Genomic DNA, 16,332 nt, shown 5'->3' on the forward strand with positions numbered 1-16,332 from the left:
TAAATGAAAAAGGATAATGTCATCTGGTATCACTCTACTGAGATCTTGGAACCATTGCTTTAAATCTGGGTTTTTTTGTTTGGTTGTTTTTTGTTTTTTTTTTAACTCAGAAAACTTTGCCTTCACAGAAATAACTTTACCTAGGTAAAAGAAGCCATAGAGACTGTATTACCCTAAAACCTCATCTAGCACGATCTTCATCAACAATACATCCTGGCCTTCAGTTTCTTGTTAGAAAATGGTTGCATATTGCCTTGCTACTGTTCCAGCAGAGCCAAGGCAACATTTGTGTGGGTATGAGAACACTCACACAAACAAAAATTTTAAGTGCTACACAAAAAAGAAGGAATACAATTATACAGGAAATTGGTAGTGGTGTTTCCATCCTTTGCACACAGTGAGAATACACAAAGCACAAAGGAAAGCACAGGGCTGAATTACAAATGGGCTACTTCATCTCCTTTTATTTTCCCCATCTCTGACCCTCAGAATTACAGTCATTAGTGAAACACAACAAGTGGGATTTTCAAAACAGAGATTCCTATCACCAAGTATCCATCACCAGCAGCAACACACAACCATCAGCGAGCATTTCGTTCAATAAAGAACTTCACACAAACAGACACCCCCTCAAGCCCAAGACAATAAAAACACTGCACTCCTGCTGAACGCTTTCTAAATTCAGGGAGAGCAAAGCTTATTTACAGACACAGTATGAGCATGGCATGAATACAGCAATAAACTCAAAGGCTGCTAGTGCTCTGCTTTCCCCACATGTAGACATTCAGAAAAGAGCAAAAATACAAGAGCAGGGGAAAAATACATACCTTACCAAACCTGACTGTTGGACACGACTCCTTTCAGAGCAACATTGGGGTGAAGGTAAGTTCCTCAGGCGACCACCAACCACAATTCCCTTCTGAGCCCCCCAGAGGCTCCAGCTCTCCCTTGCCCGTGTCCCTGAGGAAGATGCAGTGTCCTCCAGTATTTCAGAGCCTCAGCTGCAGAGGATGCTGCTCAGAAAAAGAAAAGAGAAGAAGGTGTGGCATTAAATTCTAGGGTCAGTTGTTTGGCAGATTCAGAGCAGAACACAAGACAACACTGGATAGGAATGAAATGTCAAGGCAGGACAGAGAATCTGTGACAATCCATCATGTGTGGCACCTTCAGAGGGCAATCATTGAATTCAAGAAATGTGGTGCAAAGCTATTCTTGCTTTACAGTACTTTTATAGTGTCCCTAGACCAGGAAATGAATGACAACCTGGTTGCTTTTTATTCCAGTCCAATATTGTAACACAAAAGTATGTAATGCACTTCTCCATAGGGAATATTTTAATTCATTATGGCATTTCTGAAGAATAACAAGACTTTCATATTAAAAGCAGAGACATCACCTCAGTCTTAATACTCTGCACGATAAAATGGCTCTTACTCAAGAAATTCAAAGCTTAGGAGCTCACAGCAGATGGGAAGTCGTGACTGCCAGCCCAACACGCCGCAGTTCCCAAAGTTCTGCCTCCAACGCAATTGCCAGAGACTAGGAAATGTCCCTGGGTTTTCTGGGAGCTGGGGGCTCGGCATCAACACATTTTCTAGCCACTGTCACTGCTAGAGGTGCTCAGAGCTCCCAAGAGGTCAGAGCCTGGCACTGAGCAGGGATGCGGGGCCTTGCTGCAGACTCCAGGTGAGAGACAGCGATGGAGGCCACCAGCAGCAGCAAGCAGGAACCTCAGAGCAGCTCTGGGAAGTGCAAATGCTCATCCCTAAGCCCTGGCAGGTGGGAAACACTCAAAGGATCATCCTTCCCCCATCCAGATAATACAGCCTGTGAAGCAAAACCAGGCACAGCAGCACAAAACAGGTGAGGACTGAGGAAAGAGCAGGATCTGAGCTCCCTATGTCAGATATATCCATGGCTCACATCCTTAAACCACACCCAGAGATGCTTTTCTGAGCCATGAACGTACTCTGACTTTGCCTAGACATTTTACAAAAAGCAAAGGGAAAAACACCAGAGATGTACAAGAGGTTTCCCTCAGAGGAGAAAGCCTGTGGCAGCTCCAAGGACCACAAAATCCCATTACACCTTGACAAGAAACCCTGAACCCACGAACAGGTTACACCTATCTGGAAAACACATTAGGTTTTAGACTTGCAAGAAGGACGATTTCAGCACCAGCACATGAAATTGTGCATACTGGAAGTTAGCATCACAGTGCCTTTTATATATATATACACACACAAATGTATATAATGAGGTTTTTCTTTTTTTTGTTGAAGTCCACACAGCACGCTAGTCACACAGATCAGAACAATCAAATAAATTTACTTTATTTAGCACTAATTACTTTACTGGACCTCATATGTTCGATACACCCCTAAAGGCTCCACAACACCTTGCAGGACACCCACAACAGAGTCAGGGTGCAGATCTCAGCCCTGTGATTGTTGTACACATTTGCAGAATTCCTGCTTCTCTTGAACTCAGACATGAAGGACAAAGTTGGACCTTCAGTTCCTGCTCTCTTCCAGGCCAACCATGAAAAATCAGACTGCCAAGTGAAATGGCTGCTGAGTGACTTATGGGCACAGGAAAGGCTGATGCTGCACTAGTTTGATCTGCAGGCAGCAGTAAGACCTAATTCTAGTGCTTTTAAGGGATTTTATCTCTGGAGACCACAGCTACAATTACTTTTTCATTTCTACTCGTAAATTGTAACACAGAATAGTCACTAAAGAATATCAGTGCTACGTTTTTGTGCATTAAGCAGAGCATCAGCTGAGTAGAGGAAGTAACAGCAAGAGGACCAGATCATCACTGTAACCTGAGTGAGGGGCCTGGGCTCAGGCTGGGAAAGGTGGGGTTCTGAGTGTTTCTGTTCAGAACAGTTTGCCAAAGAATATCTAGTAATGTGAAGGAAGGAAAGTAACAGGAGGTGTGGATGTGGAGGTGAAAACAACTTTATTCATGCAGTGAACGTGCACAATTCGCATCTCTCATGGTATAAGTGAGATGGGGCAACTTAATGAAATTAAATCAATGGCCAGGTTTCCAGGAAGCAGCAAAGTGCAGATGCTCCAGTCTGAAGGCAGTGTGCTTCCTCCACACTCTGCTGATGTGTATCACACAATACAGAGGCAGGGAGCCAGGCCAGGGTCCATCCTAGTCAGCAATAAAGGAAAAAGCTACGAAAGATAAATGCATGGAAACCCTCATGAGCTATCATTTGTGTTGGCTCAGAACCATAAAAAGGAAAAAAAGAAAAAATATAGTTAAAAGAAATAAAAAAGAATGTATGCCATTTGTGTTGCCCAAACCATTACAGTTTTGCAGGAAAACCCCTTCACATTCAGTAGGTCAGTCCTGACCTGATGGCCAGTGTCCAGCTGGTTTCCCTCTCACAGCCTCAGAGAACCCACCACAGAGCTGCCAAGGTGCTCCCTGGACCTCCTTGGCTTTGGGCAGCTCTTGCCAAGCCCAGAGCCTCGGGAGCACCCTGCAGCTGCAGAGTGAGGACACAGTGCCCAGAGGAGCTGTGGCTTCCCATCCCTGGAAGTGTCCAAGGCCAGGCTGGATGGGGCTCAGAGCAACCTGGGATAGTGAAAGCTGTCCATGGATGGTCTTTAAGATCCTTCCCAACCCAAATCCATACGATCCCTGACACAGAAATCATCCACTTAAGCCTGCACCTGCTGTAGGAGCTGGCGCTGTTCCTACCTGAAACAAAACCAAGTGTGAACTTGCAAAAAATGCCCCATGTCCTAGAAATCCCACAGCCTGCTGTTTCTAAGTTGCTGTGCTCCCCCACTCGTCTTTGATCAGAGGGAACACTCCGACAAACTGCAAATTACTTTCATTAGCCCACCACTTCAGATTTTTACATTCAGTTAACATAGTTAAGTGGTACCAGATCCGTCTTCCACTCACAAAAGCCAGCATATGGATGTTCTCATTAATCAGAAAAGGCAGACAAGACATTTTTCCAGTAAAAAGAGAGTATTTCCCTTGGAGGAATCTCAGTCCTTTGCTGATGGAAGCATGAATTATACAAAATAACTATATACTTTAGATGTAACAAATAAGCCAGATATTAAATTTGAAGACACCATTTCTATATTGGGATGTTTCCCGGCCACAAATCAATGAAGTCTGGGAGACTTTCTGTCTCTCAGGAAGCCTTGCTGTACCTTTGCCCTGTTCTTAATTCTTGTCTTTAGGCATTAACTATTGATCCCTGTTGGGGTGAGGACAGGAGCTGGCTGGACCCTCCTCTGACCCAGCACACTCATCCTCATATTTGTGTGTCATACAGCTTAAGGTACAGCTTGGGCCTTGTGGCAACGTTGATGAGCATTTTCAACTTCAGCGAGGGCAAAAAAGAGGTACCTGGAAGCTAAACAACACATCTGCTAGCAAATGTTACAGTGTAGTATTCAAATTAGTATTAGTTTGTCTCATCAAATATTAATTACGATCTACCTAATTGCAATTGAATAAATTAGTTGGGAGGAGAAAAGATTAAATATTTTAAGTGGCTGGTGACTGAAAATAATTGAAAACATAATGCCTTGCTTAAATATTAATTTTTTTTTTGTTTTTATTGCTAGCGTGGCCATTAAGAAATTAGAATTCCATATGTGTGTGCATTCATGTAGCTGTATATGACACATACCGAACATGTTAATGTATATTCTTCTAACTTCCCTTCTTCCCTGAAACTAAACTTGAGTAAGTATTTTCAATTAATAAAGAAGAGCTCCAGTGGCTGAGCCAGAAGAAAGGCTGTGAAACAAGCAAGGGAAAACACATTTTTACCGCTAAGTATTTAGCAAGGTCACCTGCCTCTGCAAAGGCAGGAAAAGAGATCCCCCAGCAGACTCTGAACAAAGCAGGGGATTACACCAATTCATTAGCAGGTATATCTTCTAATTACAGCCTCGGACACGAGTCCCCACACAGCTGAGCAGGGAACAACTGCTGCTTTTTGCTTTTTCCTCGGGATCAAGCTCAGAGTTTCCTGCTGAGCTCCAGGACAGCATCAGCACAGCCCCACCACAGGCTCCAGCTCCAAGCCAAGCTCTGTTATCCCAAAGGATTCTCCTGACTCCTCACAGCTCCAGTGCCAGGGCATGCTGTGGGAGCAACAGCTCACCACACCAGCTCCATCTCTGCTAAACATCTCACATTAATTTACTGCAAAGGTGACACAGGTGAAGAAGGGAATAAAATGAGACTTTGAATCCTTCCTTCCAGAAGGCTAAGGGTAAAAAATTGGTAGCAATGCAACTCTGGCAGATTTCCAACTACAACACTTAGAGTGCTGCCCACAGCCGTATCCCAGACACACTTTATCATTCACCATGGCTCAGTGCAAAACATAAATAAAACAGAAGTCATCAGCACTACTGGCACTCAGCTGTTTGGAGGCTTTTTTTTTTCCCCTTCCCTGCCAACAAAACAAATAGTGAAATAGGAGAGCTGCAATTCAAGTAATAAAACCCACCATCAGAAATTTGGTGGGGGCTGGTGGTGTGATGGGAAATGAACTCAATTAAAGAATGCAGGCAATAATAAAATGAAGAATATGTTGACTGAGATTGATACAATAGAATACTGTGATGCTGCTGAAGATCAGCATTGATTTTTGTTATCCAAGTACAAACTAATGGTATCCAGGAAAAAGTAAGTAAGTGGTTAATCACCCTTCCTGAATGAACTATTCCCATCGTAATAGCATCAGTGTTACATTACCAGGTTCAAGAGTGTAATTAATATCTTGCAGTGTTAGAAAATACTATAACACTGAACAGGTTTTGCTGCTATTGCATGTAAGTAAATACTTTCTGAAAATGAACCCAAGAAATGCCATGGAAATATTTCCCATTTGAAATAATATAAACTCCTTTCTTCAGCAGGCCTTTGGTTTTAACCAAAGCTGCTTCCCAAGTTCAAAAGCATTAAGTTGCAGGTTACTGTCTAACTCTCCAACTGCCAAAGCTGCATTACACTATTAAGTGTTTTTATCATTATTACTCCTACTATTACAGTCTGCTTACACTATAAAATAAGATCTCTTGGGCCCCCTTAGATGTTTACATCTGCCCTTGTACTGAAGCTCTTTCAGGAGATTATTGTTTCTTCTGCCAGTTCAATTGAAAGCAATGATGAAGTTACTGCAATGCATATGTCCTTGTCAAATAATGCTTTCAAAGGGCTGGAAGCACATTTGTGGGTGGAAAAAAGCAATGCTGAACTCACTTCAGGGTGGGGGGGAAAAGCAGTGCTGAACTCACTTCAGTGGTGAGTAGCAACCAGCTTCCATTTAACCAGACAGATCATCAAAATAATCGAGTAACGAAATGAAGCCAGTTCTCCCAACAAGAGCTGACAGGTTTGTACCAGAGGCAGCTGTGTGATACAACCTTCACTGATGGAACAAGATCTAAGTGGATTTCTTCTTACTCTAGCCTAAAATGGGAATCTAACAAGGAAACAACCCCGTCACTCATCTGTGACACAGTTAAGCTGCAGGTCTCCTGTTCACAGTTACTGGTTCAAGCAGGTCCCTTCATCACAAATTTGAAACAAATTTCTCCAAGTGCACAGGATCAACATCATCTTGTTTCCCAGCTCACTAAAAAGCTTCATTTCCAAATTTAGGATGGCAGAGTCCTTAACTCATTGGTAAGGCAAAGTCAGTGTCTTTCCTTTTTTTTATCCTCTTCATCCCTTTCACACTGGGCCAGGGACAGATGTTTTGCAAAAATTAGGAGATATTATCATTTTTCCAGCTTCTTCCCCTCCTTCTGTGGCTCACATATCCACACATTTCTGCCAGGGTGTTCCCAGGGCAAGGGCTCCACTCTACAACCACAGCACTGCAGATGTGGGATGTGCTCTGAAATCCTCAGCTGACCCAAAGGAAACAAAATTTATCAACATGTGCAACAACACAGAATTACACTAACCACAGAAAAAACATTTTTTGATCCATCCATCCAATAAAAACTTCTACCCAAGAAAAGCAAGCAGGATCAGGACATTAGAGCATAAGCTTTTCATACACATACTATACTCCTCTATCAAAGGTATTAACTTAACCACTATTAACTTTAATCTCATTTGAACTCAGCAAATTTCTATTATGCCATCCAAAACTAACTTCTCTGTATCTTCTTCAGATGTGCTTTTGCCTTTTTTTCTATTTTTCTCCATTTTCTTTTCTTTTTTAAAAAAAATTAATTTGATTGTTCTTTTTTTTTTTAATTAATTTAAAAGACTCTCTCTTCAGATAAAACTTCCCAACCTTTCTGGCACTGGCTGCACTCTACTCTCACTGGAACCAGGGAGCTTTATGATGGTCTGCATTTACAATGGTCAGAAGTAACAACTGCCTTTGCTGTTCTGATCTGTCACTGTTCTGAGACTTTTGTTTTATGTTACTGCCCCTTCTAACCCATATCCTCTTGGAAAATTAATAAGGAAATGCATATACCTCCATCTATTATTCCATGTCATTGCTAAAAAAACCTTTTGTCCTTTGCTTAAGCTACTTATCTCCAAAGTCACTTAACCCTGTAATGTTATTGTTTATCTCTGTGGAACATAGTGGGATAAGCTGGTACCCTAAATGTTAGAGAAAATACAAGTATATTGGATTCTGTGGCACCTGAGGACACACAGCTGTCAGCCAAGTGTCAAGCCAGAATCTGAGCAGGATTTTCCATTATGAAATCAGGCTATTATCTTCAAACTTATGATTTTAAAAGCCACACTTTTTAATAGCATCACACTCTGCTGCATTTCCTGAGAACGTGCTTGCCCTTTGATGATTAAAGTCAGCTTTAGCTGTATGAGAAAAAATAACTGTGTTTTGGTCATTTTGCAAACTTTGAAAAGTTTGGATAAATTTGTTATTTAAAAAGTCCCATCCAATGCTGCAGCTTTTATAACCCAGGGAAGGCAGGAGTCAACAAAGCTCATAAATGACACAGAAAGGCTCCTCAGTGCAGAGATCTGTTAGCCTGGAGAGAGTGCATCAAATTCAACAACACTTCCAAACACCAACCTGACTTCCAAAATGTCCTTTTTCCTGTGTGGGTTGCATAATTGAAGAGAAAGAAAATAAATTCGAACTGGTAGCCAGCATAGAAGCCTGGAAAAGCCCCAGAGCCTTTGAGTGCCTTAATTTCAGCAGAAAGGACAGAGCAGGAGGACACAGGAGAGGGCAGGATGTGATCTGGCACAGCATCAAATGAGAAAAGGGTGAGCAGGGACTGGGGAGCCAGGAACAGGCCAGAGCAGACCTGGGTTGTGGGAGGATGCTGAAGCTTTCTAGGAACAGTGTCACAAGTTTGGAGAAGCTGATGCAAGTTAAGAAGAACCACAAGGAAAGAAAAGCACTTGCAAGCCCCAGAAGCTGGCCTTCCACTACAATGCACCTGCAATTGCAAACCACAACTCCCTTAATGTTCTCCCTCCTCTCCAAACACACACACACATCCTTCTTCAGCCTCCACATGGGAGAGGTCTCCAGCTCACCCATGCAAACACCTCCTGCTGGCCTGCTCTCACAGAGAAGGTTTGCTGGATTTCGACAGTCAGCAAATACCTGCAATACTCTAATTCACCCATAAAACAAGGCAGTGTCACAGTGCTTCCGTGGGGAAACACTGCCTTAAAGTACTGTAAATCCTAAAGAAAGCAGCAAAAATACAGTTCCCAGCAGAACCAGCCTGAACAGCAGTGCCTGAACTGCCTTCAGTGCTCAGGTGCCTCAGAGAAAATTTGATTTGTGCTGAAAACCAAAACAGCTAAAAGGGGACCATCAAACGTCAGGGAGTTTAGAATACCCTTGTTACAAAATAGGCTGGATTCTTGTCAGACACGGTCCTGCTGACTCCAGGGCCAGACCCAGACAGAAATATGCCTTACACCCAGGCAGAGCTTGGCATGACATGAAAAAACTCATTTAGCCACCATTGGCAAAGAAACGACACAGGGCCCCTCAACCCCCTCTAAATCTAGACATGGCTAAAGTACAATAATTAAATACACATTAAAACTACTTCTAACAGGGCAGCATTTGAGATAGAAATTGGCCTTTTCACTGATAAAAATTTGTATTTCCTACAGGGGCACACTGACACATGGAGTTAGCAGTGCTCACAAGAGAACTGCCTGTGCCGTCAGGTGCTTGCATCACTGCTCTCCCACCAGCACACAATTGTGTCCAATTAAAATATCATTGGAAATATGGACTCACAGATACCATACATGAGAGTCTAACATGCTTTTCTTCTTTTTGAAGTGCTTCTAAAACTCCAGATAATATTGTTGTCAAAACCACACCTGCCTGCAGTTCTGCACAAACTTGCACAAATTCAGCTCTAAGATTTTTTTTTTTCAGTCCACTAAAGCTTAAACAATTGGATACTGCAAAAAGCCTACAGCTGCCTATCTGCATAGCACTGCAAATGGTTTGAACACCACTAAAATAAAATTCATTGACTTGAATTTATCTTTGGTGTGACTTCAGTGGGCCTCTGCAGGGATAGATTTTCCCCCTGGGTTCTGGGACACGAAAGGACTATGAAATCACAGCTTGTAGAAATGTCAATGAGCAAGTCTGGATCAGGGCAAGCCTGTGCATCGAGGAATTCTCCTCATTACAAATCTGCAAACCTGTGGCAGCTTGCAAAATGCTGCTCTTAGAAACATTTTGAGGAGCTATAAATAGACTGCCCAGCCCATGATAAATTATAATCTGTGGAGACTGCAACACCAGAAATGTCTAAAGCTCTGGGTTATCAGTACAAGCTTTCAGGACTTCTCTGAGCAAATTTTCAGACTTCAAGTTTTCATCTGTGCGTGCCCTTGTCTATAGATGAATGTCAGAGTCACCTCTGAGCTTTTCCCATTTCTAACAAAATGTAGTCTTTTTAAGAGTCAAAAACTGACACCAGTCACACAAACTGAAATGCTCTTGTGACATCCTCAGTTTAAAAACAAAATGAGAAAGGCTCAAGTTCCTACAGTCTGATGTCCCTGAAGCTTCTAATTTTCAGAAGCCATAGAGTTTCACTGTGTCTCACAAGAAAATTCAGAAATTTTGATGCAACCTCCTGAACCCCTGAGCCAGCCTGATGTTACAGCCTCACACTCTGCTCCTGGGGTCAACTACCCAAAGGGCTCAATTTCACCAGTTCTGAGCCACATTCAGAGTAGAAATAGTTGCACATTCCTACTAACTCATCTCCTCTTACCAAGAAAAGCTCTTCTGCTCACTAAGCTGGAACATTTACTTGAGGACAGCACACGTTCCTCACAAAAAATATAAAACAATAAGTAGAGGAGGAAAATTGTATAATCAAATTTGCAGTCTGTGTAACTCAGACTGCAGTTTTTTAAGCTAATGATTACAGAGTACTTTTTTTCATTTTCAGATCCATACTGTGCATTGTGGTTTTCCAATCAATCCAAAGAGATGTGACAGCCACTATTCACTAACAGCCATTGTACAGTGGCCATTACAATTATACACAGGCAATTATTGCTGGGCCAGAGACTCGTGGGAAATGTGCTCTCCCCTTCCTATTTCACTGTGAAAGGACAACAAGAAGTAGTTAAAGCATATATTAATGGTTTTTCAAATAATATACTTGATTACATCTACTGCAGAATAATTTTTCTTCATGTTTCTATAATGAATCTGACCATGAAAAGCAGATTTATGCCCACAGTTTGTATCATTATAAACTCAACTCATTTGATGTGAAAAACCTACAGTTTAATTGCCTGATTTAGATTTTGGCTGGTAAAATGCGTACTGAAACATTACTATTTTAATTATGTTAATTTATAAGTGAAAAGCTAAATTTGCAAAGGCAATAACATTAATTATTTACTTGCCCATTAAAGCTGAATATTTATTACCAGGATAATTGCCTTCATAAGTCTGCCAAAAAAATTAAAAACAAGTTTATGTACTGACTTACAGAGGAGTGAGTGATACTGTAGCATCTCTCAGCATGTTGTGTGTTTAATGGATTGCTCTGATATACAACTACATTTCTTTCATTTATAGTCTGTTACATTTATTTTTTTCAAAAGATTAGATTTTTTTTTTCCTTTATAAAGATGCTGGTTGTGACTCAGAGCAAGCTCCTTTATTGCTCTGCAGCCAAAATCCTTTGTGCAATGCAAGGGACTTCCACTGGTCTTAATAATTTATGAAGATTGCATCTCACCTGGTCATCTAAATACTCACTGAATGTAGAATTACATTGGGTTAAATCAACAGCAAAGGGAAACAGTGACCCAAAATAATCCAGCTCACAGCCAGAACAGGAGGGTTAAGAAAAACCAGTAGTGAGGAGTCTCCACCTTTGCTGCTATTTTAGCTTCATTTCCATTTGCAAGATAGCAAATATATTCAATGCTTATTTATGCATGCATCCTCAGAGTAATACAATTAACTTACTAATGCTTACAGAACAATTTGTATATTACCTTGATGCAGGATGAAAGGCTAATTTTGATTGCTGTCTAGAAACAAATCCTAATTCCATTTGGCAACGTCTCACCAAGCAGACACCTTCCCTTCCTGCTTATGCTCCTTAAATATGTGACTTTCCCAGCAGGTGCCCGATCACTAAAGAGCTGCAGCACCATGGACACCAGCAGGAGCCAGGGTAGACTTCTGTCACTTTGATCTTCCCTGTGGGTAAAAACCCTCTTTGAGGTCTGCAGGGTGCACAGGTTAACCTGAAGAGGCAGCTCTGAGGCAGCCTCATGGAGAGAGTAACTAGGATTTCAATCAATATTTATTTATTCAGGTGTCCTCAATACAGGATGATTACATCCAGATTACAGTCTGAACTCCCAACCATGCTGTAATTATATTGCCAAGCAAGGGCAGAAGCATCCTTCAAAGAGAGGCAGTAGGTCAGTGGACTTGGCATCTCATCTTAAGTGAGAAGGAATGGGTTGAACCACAGTTTAAAACTTTGCTATCCTTATTTTCTTTCCTGCAAACCTCTGCAGCTGCCTGAAGCCCAGAAACATGGAATGTCTGAACCTCAGTACTGGGGGACTATAATGTGGCTTTAAATATCTGCATCTCACACTGCCATCTCACACGGCTGGATTCAGGACAGTTATTTTTATTATTATCATTGTTGTTGACATTATTATTATTATAAAACTGACACAAGGGAAAGAAAAATCAAACTCCAAAACTTCTAATTGAAAACCTGAGGTTTCTTTGTCCACATGTAGCTTTCACACTACAACAGACTTCTGTCTTTTCTCAAATTATGCAGGACATTGATCCTCTTGCCAACAGGGCAGACAATATGCCAGTATCTCTCAGCACCAATTTTCTCTGACTACAAAAGCAGCACAGCTCAGTATAACCCAGCACTGCACGGCTACAGGACACCAAAGTGGAAAAGCCAGCAGAATTTGCTCACACCCACACCCAACCAGTGATGCTGAAGGCTAGTTTTTTGACTTTACCATTCAGTGCCCCCAGGATGACATGGGCTGATATTTCAGGTGAGAATGTTCAATCAGGTTGGAGCTGGAGCTGGTCCTTGCCCACATCCAGGGCATCCTAGGGGTTGCAGGTGAAGGCTCCGCGTGCACAGTTTCCATGGCACCTGCACAGGGTGCAAGGCTCTCCACTAATTCTGGGATTTAAATCAGAGCTGGAGTTTCCCTGCTGCCTGCTCTGCTCAGGGCTGCAATCAGCTCACACACACCCAACAGCCATGGAAGCAGCCACAGCTCCTGTCGTGTATCTGGGAGTTTGGTGCAACACTCCCTTCACTGACAGCCTGAGCAGATCGGAGAGGATCCATATGGTGACACTCACTCACACACAACGATGCTACTTTCCAGGCTTTCCCCCAGAGATATCTGACTTGCCTAAATACATCTGCAGCTCATTCCTCGCAGCAAAGCACAGACCAATGAGGTAATAGCTCAGAATCACTAAGCAAGGCAGAGTAAGAAATTTTTCTAACTCTAAAAATTTGTTACTTAGACCAAAGGTCAAAGTTTCAGAAATGCTAATTATTCAGAAAGCTATCATGAGTTCAAGTCTATATAAAACTCATTTATTTGTAAAATGCTTCACTGGAATTTAAAATGTTTTTAAGAACTTTGTTAACTCTAATGTAACAAATATTTCTTAGGGAAAATACAGTATTTCAAACTAAATCCCGAGCATTTTTTTATTTAAAAAGCTAACTCCAGAAGTTTTGTGCTGTTCCACTTTGGTTTCAGCCCAGTGTTTGCTGAACCTGGCCTCTCCCTTGCTATCAAGGTATTAATGGTCTGGCACCAACCAGTGCCAACACATCAGACTGTGAGTTCCAGATCAGCTCTGGCACCAAGCTGCAAACCTCACAGATAAAGACCTGGTACGAGGCAGGGGTGGTAAACAAGAATAATACTGCATGACAGACTACTAGCAGGAGAGAGGATGGCAAACAGAAGATAATTGTCAAGCATGTGGCATTTTTTAGCAACAATCAACCAAAATGCCTTAGACATCAATTTCAAGCCACTTAATCCTCTTAATGACATGCTATGGCATTTGTTTGTGATTAGGGTTTCACTTTGTTTTCTATAGAAGATTCCCCTCAGACTCCTGCATTCAATGTGCTTTGTAAATAGTTCTGCCAGTATACTGAGTATTAGGTTAGAGTTTACTTATCACAGTGCTAAATTATTCCAGCTGGGTCATTATTAATTCTCCTAATTTTACTGGCATTTGCTATCATTACAACAACACAGCACCCTATGGATACATTTATTACAGAGCATAAATCCAGGGCTCCTCTAAGCAGCTGGAATGCCTACTCTGCAATCTTTATGTAAAAGCCTGAGGAGTGGTTAAAAAGAATTATCTTTATGGAAACTTTTTAAAGGCTTACCTCTAGCTCCCCATCCTCCACCCACCCATCACATTTCTGCAGATGTTAGGTAAGTTTTCAGTATGTGATACTCCCCTGCAATACAGGCTATGGCCCACGGCAAAGCTCTTTCATAGTAAATGCACTGGGGAGAGGGATGCTGGAGAGAGAGCAAAGAGGATGGTACTGCAGTCTATGCAATTTCCATTGAGAGAAAGCACATATAAAAATAGACATTTAAAAATATCCTAATGTATATTCCTCCCCCCTTCAGAGAACTTATGCACTGCATCTATCCTTTTCCTAACACAAGCATATGCTTGATTGGGTCTCGATTCAGCAAAATAATTCATTCAGGGCAGAGCTTTTAGCACCTGTTAAAACCTGTCATACAAAAACTTAAGCAGATGCTTCAGTGTTTTTCTAAATCAGGACTGTAACTGGATTTACCAGTGCATGAATTGCTCCACGTCATACAGACTGTGACATTTTGGTTCTGTTAGGAAAGCAACTGTCTACCTGTTCTGAGTCTGGTAACAAGAGGCCATGACTCAAGTTTTAAGAAGCTGCTCTGAAATAGTCCTGAATGTGCCAATGCTGTCACCTTCCCCACATTCCCTCCCCTCAGTAAAACTGCAGCATTTTCTCAGTACAGCAGACCCCAGATTAATAACAGAGGTACTAGACCTGGTTTTGTTGTTTCCCTCCAAAGCTGTCCACATCCTTAGGGAACACAATGTCACAGCAGCCACCCTTCAGTTCAGGGTCCTGAGCTCACCTGAAGCAGTGGTCGCCATACAACAATTCCATATGTGCAACTGGCTTTCATCTTTAATGACTGGGGCTCAACCACACTTGAGAATTGTACTTTTTGGTCCATCATTCAAACAACAAATTATTAAGGCAGATATTTCTCACACCCCATGGCTAAAATATCCAGTAACATCTGAGTTAAACATTAATATACTTTTAAGACTTTGTTAAAGCCTGGTGTATAGCCAGTGGTAGCTGTTGCACAGTGAAATCCTTGCTACCTGGACAGATGAAACTCTACTAAAAGAAATTTACTGATCCACTGATCAAGAATGTTGACAGTCACAGGTCTGAGCTTTCTCTCAGGTGTAAGAACGTGCTGCTCACGTGAGCAACACACTCCTGGCTACAAAGTGCTTTTGCTTTCCTCCTCTCTTGGGTATTAGTCACACAATCAGAAAAAGAAATCAGATTTTGGGCTTAAAGCATGTCAGTTACTATGTGCTGCTCACAGGTATGTGCTCACAGATAATTTGCTCTGGATCTTCTTGGGTATTTACAAATCTCTGTTTCCCTTGTAGTGTCCTCTGTGATGACAGGTACTATGTCTGCCTTCCTCCAGAATTCTGGCAATTGCCCTATTCCCCATAAGCTTCTGAGAGTTGTAAATAATTCAGTGGGTACATTTCATAAGGCCACATTGACCCAAATATATCACAGTTACCTAAATACTCCTTATCTTGTTCTTGCCTTTGCTCGTAAGCTCCCTTACAGGGAACACTGTTACAGATCTGACACAGTTATTAACCTTTCTGTGAACAGCAGTGCAAAATAATGGCATTTTGTATTTCTGTCTTCTAGTCCATTTATTTGCTTCCCTTTCTTCCTCATGGACTTCTGCCTTCCTCTTACTTCCACTGTGTCTTAAGTCATTTCATTTTATAGCCACAACTGATTTTGCCTCTATGTCTTTCTGATTTTAGCCTGTGTGGCTGGTGGTGTTCTTGGCCACACATCTTTGGTTTGTCCCATTTGTACCAATGCAAAATACTGAAAAGCCTTCTTTGCCGTGCTACTCCCCCAAAATTATCTTTGTGCATAGAGCCCCCCAAAGCCTGTATTCCACAGCACTGCTTTAGTCAACAAGTTTGCACAAAACATTTTCAATATGAGAACTTGAGACTTTCCCTCTCCCAACACTGGCACCCCAGCTCATTATTCCAAACAAGTTCAAAAGGTGAATCCCTTTGTTAATCCATTACTCTCAGCCCAAACCCAACCCACTCAGACATTCCAAAAAGAAGTTACATGATGTATCCTATAATTCTGGCCAACAACATATCTGTGCCCTAAGTTGTCAGCCTACAGCCCACTGGTCAGCATAAGTTAATTTACCTCACCAAGAGCAACACCCTTGAAAAAATGTCCCACAACCAATTCCAATCAAAATGCCAGCTGCTTTCCACTTACCCCTGTCTTCACAGCTTCCCTTTTAAATATTCTGGTGGCATCACTTTTTCTTCAATACTTTTTGGATTTTGTACACCTTGGTCACGACCCCTCTTAATCTCTTCTATTCTAATGAATATAAACATAATTTTCTTAACCTTGCCTCCTGTTTTATAACCCCTGAGGCCCTTTATCATCTTTGTCA

At 41.7% G+C, this 16,332-nt stretch overlaps 1 protein-coding gene across 6 annotated transcripts in view; it reads right to left on the reverse strand.

Moving 5' to 3' along the window:
- SGCD (sarcoglycan delta) overlaps nt 1–16,332 on the reverse strand; it is a 306,318-nt gene that overhangs the window by 193,776 nt on the left and 96,210 nt on the right. For all 6 annotated transcript variants that reach the window (XM_041397415.1, XM_041397414.1, XM_041397419.1 and 3 more), the window contains one exon: nt 828–1,013. The gene's annotated coding sequence lies outside the window, so the exon portion shown is untranslated. The remainder of the gene's footprint in view (nt 1–827; nt 1,014–16,332) is intronic.

Source organism: Onychostruthus taczanowskii, unplaced genomic scaffold (genome assembly GCF_017590055.1).
Source record: "Onychostruthus taczanowskii isolate IOZ18803 unplaced genomic scaffold, ASM1759005v1 scaffold14, whole genome shotgun sequence".
Classification (NCBI taxonomy): Eukaryota; Metazoa; Chordata; class Aves; order Passeriformes; family Passeridae; genus Onychostruthus; species Onychostruthus taczanowskii.